The following is an 11,904-nucleotide window of genomic DNA, read 5'->3' on the forward strand; positions in this document are numbered from 1 at the left end:
AGTTGGAGGAGATCTTCTAATGAAAACAAAATCACTGAACCCGAAGTCTGGGCAAGACAGTGGTAGATATATGATCAGGGCAGTCTTCAGCAGAAGCACACATTGGGCCCAGGGGGCCTCTGAATGGCTTCTTTAGCGTTAAAAGGGAGGAATTCAGGAGCTTTAGATCAGAAGCACATCCCAAACGGGCATTAGACTCTAATAAATAAGGTGCTTTACACTGACTGAGTGCCAGAAACCTCCCAACATCCTCCCCACGGTCTGCATACAGGCATCTCTACAGTCACTGGTGGCTTGGACGGCAGAAACCAAGCAAACAATCTCCCCATGTCACAGAGGAGGGAAAGGAAACAACATCCTGCTGAAGGAACATCAAGCACAGCCACGACAGACAGCACCATGAATTTGGTGCTTGGTGTCTGTTTGTAGGCACAAAAAGCCTGTTTTCCAGCTCTAATTTGGGATTGCAGTAAATCCTTCAGGACAGGCACTGTCTCTTTCCAGGGTCTGGACAGCACACTGCACAATGGGACTCCAGCCCCATATCAGCACTTCAGCATGCAGTGTACAAATATTTACTGTCACCAGCAGCCTGCAGAGAGAGGCTGTCTCAGATGGACCTCCCCAGGGGCATCTGCAGAGATGATGGAAGTCTGAGTCAGTGACCTAAGACCCAGACCTGGGGAGCTCACTGCAAGTAACAGTTCAGCATGTCCTCCTTCTAGACAGGTTCCCTTTTTTTCCCAAACACTCACTGATTTGGAGGTTTTAGCACTTTTCTTTTCTGAGCAAATCCCATAATCTTATGGGGTCTGCATACATGCAGAGTTGGTAGCCAGCCCTGCATGGCACTAAATGGTCAACACTATATTTGAAAACAAGAGGCAAAAAGCACAAAGAAACACACACAGGCAAGAAATAAACAAATTCTCATTCTCCCAGCACACTAGCCATGGGAAAACATGCAGGGTCCCAGCAGCAAGATGGCAGGAGTGTGGGGATCTTGGCCCTGTCCCCTCACATCCTGAATACCTGGACTGGTTCCAGCTCCTTTTACAAAAGGAAAGCAAAGGGGCTGCTGCTTACTGCAGGCAGCTACCAGGTTCATAACCTCAGCCCTCCCAGGAGCTCAGGCTCTCGTTGAGTAAGGCAGGGACACATACCTAAGTCTGAGATTTAGAAACAAGATGTATTTATTTGTTATTATTTTCAGTTATCTGAGTGCGGTAAAGGTCAGAACACTTATCTTCTGGGGTTGGTTCCTGCTCCCACTCATGTGGTTCAAAACCAATTGAATGATTTTCTGCATACTTCTCAGGCAGGGGAAAAAAAAATCCAGGGGGAATGAAACCTGATACAGGGCATTTTCTAAAGAGGATCTGTGGGAAACAAGGATCCACCGCAATGGGAGGAAGGGCTTGTGGGCATTCCTGGGTACCTCCTCCCCAGTCTCTGTTACACACAATGAAACATGAATAAAGATGACTGAGGAGGCCACAGCTTTTTACCTACATTTAAGCCTCAGCTGATATCAAGGACTGGAGAGCACCGTATTACCTACGTGATACTCCCAGAGCTGCATTTGGGGTGACAAGATTCAAGGACATAGCTGCATATCCTGTGCCCTGTGCACCGGCTGCTCCATAATCTCCAAGATTAATTTATGCAAAACATGGGAAGATGTGCTTTTTCCTTTTGCAGTGAATGACTTCATTAACCTTTCAGGAGCTTGCCAATAGTGAAGTAGAAGCAATGGGAAAATCACACTTCTGGGAAAAGGGGACTTCTGCCTTGTAGCTAAGAGCACATACCTGGGAGAGGCCAAAGACCAGCAAATGATGGAGCCTGTTTTAGGAATCTGCCTTCCTGCTCTGCTCTCCCTCACACCCTCCAGTCTGTGCCCTGCTCTTGCAATGGTCCTCCTCCCCTGGCTTCTGACAGCTCAGGGCATGACCACGGAGACAAGGAAGCCAGATGGGAAGGCAAATGAGGCAGAGGGTTTTAGACAGAGTCTGGAGAGAGACCTAGCCCAGAGGCAGAGCAGGAGGGAAAAAGCAGGTAAAACAGGTGAAGCAGGTATGGAGAGGGAGAAAAACGGCTGTGGGAAAAACGGGAAAAGGTGCACAGCACCTCACATGAAGCACAAGGGAGATCATCCAGCATGCTAAGGAAGGGTCGGAGCGTGCAGAGACAGAAGGGAGAAATCAGGAACTGTCTGGTCAGAGGAACTGAGGCTCATGACTTTAATGAGTCTGGGACTGAGTGACACCTGAGAGGGGGAAATGTGCCACCCAGGAGTAGAGCTAAACTCCACTGGAGGCCAAAAAGTCACCATGCCCTGTTCTGTAGGACACTGGATGAAATTCAGCACGTGGCCATCTCCTTGACCTCTTTGTGCCTAGCTGTCAGGAACACCTCACGAGCCCTGATTTGGCTGTCTCTCCCATCAGCCTAGATGCAGCCACCTCTCCCTGCCTTGAGAAAGGGACTTCTCCATGCCATATGTCCCCTATGTGTGAAGAAAACAGAGTCCATGAGGGGATATAAAGAACCCACCATTTTTTAATTGCTGCCACTGGACTTGATCCTTGCAGCCAAAATCCTGTCCCTGAAGAGAGGTGGTTAAATACACCTCAAGCACCCTAGCTGACCTGGAGGAAACTCTATCCCACATCAGATAGTGGGATAGCCTCCTCCTGGGATCGGGTGGCTGTCTAAGGCAGATGGGAGAGGGGTTCTCCCTAAGGCAGTGACCCTGTTGTTCCTGTCCTGTTACAACAGCAGGACACTAAGCACAGGTCTCCCAGGAACATGGCACAGTTGTCTTGACCTGCTGGGCACTGGCCTGTGAGCTCAGTGGCAACTCTCCATGGATGCACAGGGCTTCCCAGACCTTTGGTGCTCATCCTCTCCCTCCTCCACCATGGCTTTCCCTGGAAGAGCAAAGGGCCCTGAACTCAGCTGGAAGTGACACATGGGACACTCATCCTCTCAGCAACCAGAGATGTCAACAGGCAGCCAGGCACAACACAATCCATGTTTTCAGAACAGAGTGTCTAGAGCCAGGGGGAAGTCAGGAGAACGGGAATAGGACAGTGGGACCAAAGAAAGTCACAAGGTCATGTCCAAGGAGGCAAGGTGATGCCAGGAGACAACATTTGAGACTACAGACTTCACCAAGCTTCCAGGCAGAAACAAAATGCTCAGACATTGAAGTGACAACCGTGCTGCAGCTCAGAACGGGACTGGAGGCAGCTCCACCCAGAGCCAGCAGCACACACATGGAAGGAGCCTCACCTTGCTCCCACCCTGCCTGGCCGGCCAGGGCTGCAGCAGGGGGCTGTCCAGCTGATCCCACGCCCTGTCCTTGTCCCTCAGCCAGCCCTGCCACAGCTCCCAGGCAGCCTGGCCGCAGGGACACGCAGCCGGCAGCAACAAAAAGGGGTCCGTGGTGGAGACACACATAAGGGAGGAATTTGGAGGATAAACGAGAGGGAAGCGATAGGAGTGTGCGGCGCATGAATAGTGGGGGAGGGTAGAAGATACAGGGTGAGAGAAGAAAATGACATGAACAGAAGGAAGAGAGCTGCAAATAGAAGGGGATATGGAAACAGCAGAGAGAGACAGATTGCAGGAGCGGTGGAAGTAGAGGAGACCTAAAGGGACAGAATATAATAATAACAACTCTTAAAATGAGAGGAAAAGGGGAGAGAGGAGAGAGGAGAGAGAGAGGAAAAAAGGTAGAAAGGAGAAAGGAGAGGGGTGAGGGGAGAGGGGAGGGATTTATGATTTCCTGGAGAGGGAAGACAAATGCCCTGCATGTTTTTCTCCTTAGTTTTCAAAGGTTTTGTGGAAGCAGAGTGAAGACTTGTCATCCTCATTTGAAGAAGGGAGAAACTACGGCACAGAGACAGAGAGGCAGCGAATGAGTGAGGTGGTAGAAAGAAACTGGGCTCCCTACTTTGAGTCTTCCATCAAAGACACGGGTGAAGAACAGTCTAGACTTTCTTCTCCTGAGCACACCACAGAGAATCCACTACTCAAAGATGGCAGGAAGAGATCCTGCTAGAAAAGTAAGAGATAACCCAAAGTAATGTAAGAAAATTAGGGGTACCAGCTTTTTTTTCTTTGCCAGCACCACCAAGGTCTCGGAAGATGTGTGTTTAGATGTATTCAGGGTAAATTAACCCAGAACACACCAAAATGAGCACTGGCTGAGGGCTTATGTGGGGAGCTGCCTACAGGGAGATGCTGCAGTGTGGGTTCAGGTGCTTGCCAACCCTCCCAGCCCACAGCCAGCTGCAAGGAAAATGGAAGGAGGATGCATGGGAGGCTGCACAACCGGGCTGTGCTCCTGCAATGCTGACTGATGTCTTTTGTTCGCAGCTTCTTTTTTTATGTGTCTAAAATTTATCCAGTTTAATTTGTACCACCTTTGTGTTTCAGCTGCCACTATGGAAAACAGGCTTTTTGTGCCTACAAACAGACACCAAGCCCCCAAGCACACACACACCCCAGCCAAACATAGTTTGTAAGAGCCCTGAATAAACCAAATACCTGGTGCCTGCTTGAACTCCCACATGCACTTGGGCAAACAGAGCTTCCCTGCACACAGGAACCCAAAGGATCCAGCATTCTCCTAATCCCAGACTACACTACTTTATGGCTTGCTAGCACAAGAATTGTCTAGGATTCCCTCATCAATGAGTGACGAAGGTCTCTCTGCTATAAATTGATGTTAATGGCAGGTTGTGTACCTTGTTTGCTTATTGCCAAGGAGGAATGTTTGCCGTGGCTGTCAAGTTTACAAAAATATTTCCATGGCTTCAGACAGCTTGGCATTTTTACATGCAGCTGAGAGAGTGGGTGAATGTACAGATGAAAAATTGAAGAAACATTATTGAGGTTGGAAAAATAATATCTCCTAGCACCACCAACGTGGCTTAGAAAGGCCAGGAAGGTCAGCGATATTTCTGAATAAAAGGCATTTTTTTGCCACCAGGGGTTTCTGAAGAGCTGGCAATAATTAAGCATTACACCACCTTTCTGAAGTAGATAACCCAGTGGAGGCCATCTGAGGTTAAAGGACTCGCCCGCGATCACACAAAGCAAATCAGAGGCAGAGAAGAGAATTAAACCCAACAGGCTTAGCTTCCATGACCCAAGTCCTACACACCTGGCTGACGTCCAGATGGAAGGACAGGAGCTGCACCAGCTGTGGACCTGACTGTCAAGCACAGGTCTTCCCAGGCAGTCTAGCAACTGGGCAAAGAGCTGAGCGACAGGCACCCACCCCAACTTCAGACAGTAATTGTGAAAACAAGTGACAGAAGGCTGGGAAGCAGTGCCTAGTTACCAGCCACGGTGCCAAGTGGATTAAATATACATCGATAGATTCAATTACAAAGAGCAGCATGCAAAATGGAAGTGATTGCAGTCAAGGACCCAGGATGGCGAGAAATAACCACAAAATAAAATCAGGGGTTTCGGTAAGGAGAAATCCATGCTTCCAGAACTCCAGGAGAAAGTTCAGCTGTCAGTCCCCAGGGGTACTGTCCCAGGCCACCCCGGGCTGGGAGGGTACAGTGACACCCAAGCCCCGAGGGCTGGTGAGAAGCCTGCAGGACTCAAGTTTAGTGGGCTGAGAGAGATCCATATCACCCAATGCTGAGCAGCCCTTTGTTATCACTGTCACCAGAGAAGCTGGAGAGTGAAGTGCAGAGAAAGTGAGCTCTTCTACTGTGTCCTCCCCCCCAGCTGCCTGCATCTCGCTGGGGCAGGGTTGAGACACATCACTGAGTGAGGAGGAGAAGATCTGCCTCACACTTTGGGGGTCCTGGGCTGGAATATCCAAGGATATGGATGCTTCCTAGCATGGATATTCAGCCTTGCATCCATCTGTGCCCTAATGCACGTTCTGTTTTGGGGGGCCCTGAAAGTACTGGATTTGGCAGAAGGTAAGGTCAGATCCTGACAGCACTGACAAACTCAGCAGTTCAATACTTCTCTGCAGGATCAACAGGACCTCACTCTGCTCTCCTTCACCCATGCATTTCCCCAGGATTTCAAAGCGTTATGGAATTTGCATTGCAACCCCCCAGCCACCTCCATCCTGGACTTCTCACGACACATGCACTGCCACGACCACTACTAAAAGATTTAACTTCCTTCTTCTTGGAGCAAAAATAGAAAGGATAATCATTCAGCACTCCATACACACAGCTGTCACCTGAAAAATGCAGGTGAACACAGTTAAATGCAAAGGCAAGTACAATCTCAGACCATTTTTTGGTACCCGGAGAACTGGACCAGCAGTGTTTTGCATGCAAGATTACAGGTCTGTGTGTAGTTGCATTTTCACATTCCATTACTGCAATTGCACACAGCCAGTTACGTGCCCTAGCAGCAGCTTACAAAAGCAATTGCTGCTAAACATACAAAATCCAGCCCCCAGATGCACACGCGCAAGACTAAAAAACTGGTCCTTATTTTTATGCCACAGAAAAGACGTGTATTTGCTGGCTGCGCCTGCTCCCTGTGCAAACAGCACACCAGCACATTTCCTTGCATTTTTATGTTGAGCCACATATTCATTCAAGCTTTGCAATAACCTAAAATGCACACAGCATTCTGCAATTAGAAGCATCCCAAAAATGCAAAAAAGGCCCCAGTTTTTGCATAAAAAATTCCTCTTCCAGCAAGCAACTGTAACCACCTCTCCAGCCAGAATGTACTGTCTGTTTAAGGCTCCAGAGAACACAGTGCTTACCCTTTAAGACAGCAAGAGATGAATACTTTTTTTCATTTAAACTATAGGGAGTTTTACCTAGATAGACTGCAATTTCCTGAGCTCGAATCTGGCAAAGTGCCCGGGGCTAAGACCACTCCCCCTTCTTCTTTTGGCAAAAATTACCATGGCGTCTTTAATAGTCAGAAGTAGTTTTTAGGGTTTTGTTTTCACAAAAGATGCTGAGAAAAACCCAGCTGCAAGCAAGCAAGCAAGCCCGGGTACTGCAGAACTTCTAAGAACTAGACTGATGTTCAACATCTGAAGAGTACTATCCCCAAATACTCTACCGAGGGATGGTTCAGTTCTGAGTCACAGGGAAGTGGACTGAATCACAAATAGCCATTCCTGCTAACTGCTCTCACCCCCCCTCACCCAGCCCAAGTTTACAATCCAAGCAGTGACCAGGTTGAGGTTAGCTTGGGAAAGCTGATGAGATCACAGTCTGGGGAGATACAGCCTCAGACAGCCTCAAGATTCTCTTAACCGGCTCCTTGTTTCGCATGGAGACACGGACAGCAGCCGTTCCACCAGGTTTACCATATGTTTATAATATTGTTGTCACGGGAATACATGTCCAGTCCATGTCACTGGCAAGTTGTGCTGTTTTCTGCTGGAAGGACAAAACAGAATTCACTGCCCAGCAGAGCACCGAGTGCGCGCGTACTTCCAGCAGAAGTTGCCGTCGCGTGAGTCACGCTCGGTGCAAAACCACACGCTCTGCCCGTGGGCTGGTGTGCAAGCCCGCCGTGGTGTCTGCACACACACACAGCCCTCTGGGGTCACACACTGCAGCAGGAAGCTCCACGCCAGCTTTAAGGCAATTTGCCTAAGGCTGCCCAGCAGATCTCAAGTTGTGCGAGACCTCCACGTCCAATGGCCATCTCTCACATGGGTCAAGTGAAGGATAAAGCAGGGCCTCAGCTAGGGTCACAGCTCTGCATCACATAGGAAAAATATTTGCTTCTCCACGTGTCCCAAGATGGTGCTTAGGGCAGGGAGTTGGCTTGTGGGACACAGGAGTTGCATGTTTGCGTGCGAGAGACTTTGTCAAAACTACGGCACCTGGGCTGCCTGCACCCTTAAGCACCAGTGGGGCTCCCATCTCCAGTGGCTCAAGTGGCTCTGCCACACAGAAGCAGCACTGAACAACTAACTGCTAAGGAGAAATCTCTTGTCTGGCAGCCCCCAACAAGATTCAGGCTGAAGGAGTGAAAGACATTTTGTTTACTGCCAGCCCCACCAACTCCTGAGCTGCCACTGAAGACCTCCGAAGCAAGAGCAGCTGACTGGAACAGCACACCACCAGTTCAAAGGAAAACCGATTTACCCATTCAGTCTCCTTCCTTCCAGACATCAGCAAACAGCATAAGAAATGGCCAACTCCCCTCCCCGCCTCCACCCCCCCCAGCCCTGACACGTTGCCATTTTCTGTCCCCGTCTCCATGCAGCCCGTCACATCCCATGCCGCAGTTGAGGAACGCCGTGCAGGGTTTAATTGTGCACACGTTCTCCGGGGAAGGGCGGCATGGGATGTCCACAAAGGAGCGGAGGCAGGAGGCCAAGGCTGGTTATTGGCCTCGAGTCATACTTGCTGATTGGCGCGTCAAGGATTTTAAAGTGCATTGCTGATCAGATCAGCAGCTTGTCCTAGAAGGAGAAAAGTGACATAAAATATGCACAAGCCTTCCTTCTGTCCTGACAGCAGGTTGAGTTTTCAGATGATGTGGAAACAGCAGCCTGCTCTCCTCCCCCCAACATGGTCTCCTCTCCTGCCTCTGCTGCAGCGCTGCCGTCTTGTTCCCGACTCCAGAGACTCTGCTCCCTCCCCAGCCTTCATGCCGAGGCTCAGACTCTGGCCAAGGGGCTCCATGCCACTGTTTTTATGCCCACTCAGCCCTTGGCCTTTCTTCTCAGCATGCCAAGCAGGGGCTCATTAGTGTTCCCTGTTGTTAAGCTTTTGTGGCTCAAGCCCCGTCCAGCGCCAAGCTGGAACAGAAAGGCCATCAAATCCCCATCCAGGAGGGTGCAAAACTTCCCTGTGCTGCCAGCCCAGCTGGAATTCAAACAGGTGATCCTGGGGAGGAGAGGTGGAGCGTGCACGCGTGCGATCTGCGTGTGTGGGAGCAGCGTGTGAGCTCTGCCTGCAAGGAGCTGCTGCTGCTCCAGCTTCTTCTCAAAGAGAGTGACCTGGGGTACATTTGACCTGAGCTCTGTCCTCTGCACGTGCACGTGTGGAACACTGCATTTGTGCATGGGAGACACCTGTGGTATGTCCCTGCCCCGTCATGGGAAGGCTGCCACGAGTGGAAAAGCTAAAACATGTCACATACTGGTTTTAAGTCTCAGCCACCTCACGTGCAGCTGGTGCTGTCGCAAAGTTGGCTGCCATATACTACTGCTACCAAGCTATCCTGTAAACTGAGGAAAACACCAGAACTGGGCCGTGTCTGTGCAGGAACCACGCTCACAAGGTGTGCACGTTGCCCCTCAAGAGGAAGGATGTGCGACACAGGCAGGTGTGTTTGCACAAACTTGCTGTTTCCATGTGTGTGGAGGTGCTGGGTGCGTGGAAACACAGATAAAGCAACACAGGTTTATTTCATCCCCACACTTCTTTTCACAAGGGACAGGTGAATTTCTCCTTGCTACTGTCAGATTCCAGCAGAATAAACAGAAATTTACACAGATATTTTAACAGAAGGCCTCTCTACCAGAGAAGCCACCTATGGAAAAGGCAAGCCACATGCTCTCTCCTCATTCTCTCAAATGCAATTCTTGCCCAAGTCACAGTCACTCCAGCTACAAAAATCTCTGCCCCTCACCAAATGCCCCAAACTCTGCCAAGTTAGAAAACTCAGCCTCTGTGTTCTTCCATATTGGAAAGTCCTGCTACATCACACTCAGCTTAGCTGCACTTTAGCCTTGCCCATGCCCTGATTCAGTTCAAAATTTCCCCTTTTTAAAGCCCTCCAAGGAGATGGTCCAAGGTCTTCCTTAGACATCCTTCCTCCTTGCTCCCCCATCTGTCTACGTCCCCTCTACATGGATTTTTCACCCAGCTTCAGACCCAGAGGTGCTGGAACCACCTCCTTCTTCTGCCCAGGTCCAGCTGCCTAGAACAGGCATTTTTCCTCCCTACCTCATTGCCTGACAAGTCTCCTTTCAAACATGATCTGATACTTCTCCCCCTCCTGTGCCGATAAACCTCAGAGTCTCTCTCCCTGCTTCTCACATACCTCCATCACTGGACTGACTGTAAGGCATGTGGGATAAAGGTATCATGGAAAACGCTACAGCAAATCACAGGGTTTTGCTTTGATTCTTCTCCTGCTTATTTATTTATTTTTTGAAGGGAGGTAACAAGTCAGAGAGAAGCTGGCTGAGATTTCTGCCGTGCATTTTTTTTGCAGCAGCAAGATCCTCCATCTTCCTTGCTGGATTGAATAGGGTCTCAGGACAATTTAGACTCCCTCCCCCATCTCCCATTCCTGCTCATATTCTTCAACACATGATGCTCTCCTCCCAGCGTTGACTGGGAAAGCACATATCCTCACTCTCTCCCCCTCTTCCAGCTCCTGCCTCGCATAGGTTGTGCCAGGACATTAGGATGACGAACATTTGTGCAGCTCGGAATCTTGTAGCTTATTTTTTAACAAAACAACTAGAATCAACGCAACCTGAACGATGGCACACGACAAACTTAAAAGACCTCGTGAGGATGCACCCAGCATTTCAGGAGGCTTTCTGTGTCTCATGCCACAAGGAAAAAAAATATCCCTCCAAATTTAACCAAAGCCGGTGCCGATACTGTGATAAGCCCGGGTGTGAGGAGAAGGAATTCTCTTTCCTTTGCCTTTTTTTTTTTTTTTGGCTTTTTTTTTTTTTTTTTCTCTCTTGCACATTATCACCTCACCAACAGTAGGATAACAGCTACAAAACCTCCGGCAAGAGAGCAAGCAAGCAGGCTTCACGTTGCTGCTCTCACGCCGAGCTCGATATTTACTCGCTGATAAACGGCAACTGTAAATACATCTCATCTAATCTCCCGACATCCAGGAGGGGAAAAAAAAAACCATCTCCCATCCCCGCGGCGATCCGCCTGGCTCCGGGATGGAGGGCTGACAAAAGACCCCGGCTTTCCGCCCTCCCCCGCGGGGCAGCGGGGCCGCCCCGGGCTCTGCCCCCGGCCCTCCGCCCGCATTAAACCCGCCGGGACAGAAGCCAACAGGTGGAAGGCGCTTTTTGTCCCTTCCTCGCCCGCTCCCGGGATGCCCCGTGCCTCCCCGCGCCCCTCAGGCGGCGGCGAACCGAGCTGAAGAGCTGGGGGGGGGAAACTGAGGCACGGCGCCGCGGCCGCCGCAAAACTTTGCAGCGGCGAGCCGGGGCCGGCGGGCAGCGGCCCGGGGCCGGCGCGGCACACGCGGCCGGGGCAGCGGCGGCGGCGGGCGGGGAGCGGCCCCGGGGGCGGCGGCGGCGGCTCGGAGCCCGCGGCCGGCCTTACCTGCCTCAGGCGGCCGGGGCGCGGGGCGGCATGGCGGGCGCTGCGGCAGCACCGGGGCAACTCACGGGGAAGCCGTGCCGGGCCTTTTGTCTGCGCGGGGCGGCGGGGCGGCGGGGCCGCCTCCCCCCGCGGGCGCCGCGGCGCTTGGTACGGCCCAGGCATTCATGCCAAGCGGCTTTCACACATGGAGGCTTGTCTCCAGCGGCTGCTGACAAGCCACAAACAAGGCGGCCCCCTCCCTCCTCCTCCCGCCTCCCGCCTCCCTCCTCCTCCTCCTCCTCCGCCGCCGGCCTCCTCCATGCGAACTCCAACTCCGGTGACAGGCGCGGGCGCTGCTGCGAACATGGCAGGAGCCCGCGTGTCCCCGCGGCCGGCCGGGATCGGGGCATTGCGGTCGGGGCACGCCGGGCCCGCTGCCGGCGGCCCGCCGAGGGGAGAGCACGGCTCCGCCGCGTCCCGCCCTCGGCCGCCAGCCATGGCTCCCAGCGCCCCGGCTCCTCCAGGAGCCAGGAATTCGCCCCGCTTCCCCCTTTCCCAAGGTCGTGCACATAACCGAGCGGCGGGGACCCAGCGCCCAGGGCCCCGGGGTCAGTTCCATCCCGCAGTGGGAAGC

General features: G+C 51.8%; 1 protein-coding gene across 4 annotated transcripts in view; it reads right to left on the reverse strand.

Moving 5' to 3' along the window:
* The window catches only part of BCL9 (BCL9 transcription coactivator), a 69,145-nt gene extending 57,657 nt beyond the window's left edge, over positions 1–11,488 (reverse strand). For 2 of the 4 annotated variants that reach the window (XM_064411009.1, XM_064411008.1), the window contains exon 1: positions 11,292–11,488. The gene's annotated coding sequence lies outside the window, so the exon portion shown is untranslated. The remainder of the gene's footprint in view (positions 1–11,291) is intronic. The other 2 variants (XM_064411007.1, XM_064411002.1) reach the window with 1 other exon arrangement.
* Positions 11,489–11,904: the final 416 nt, after the last annotated feature.

The sequence above is a fragment of the Passer domesticus genome, chromosome 2 (assembly GCF_036417665.1).
Source record: "Passer domesticus isolate bPasDom1 chromosome 2, bPasDom1.hap1, whole genome shotgun sequence".
NCBI lineage: Eukaryota > Metazoa > Chordata > Aves > Passeriformes > Passeridae > Passer > Passer domesticus.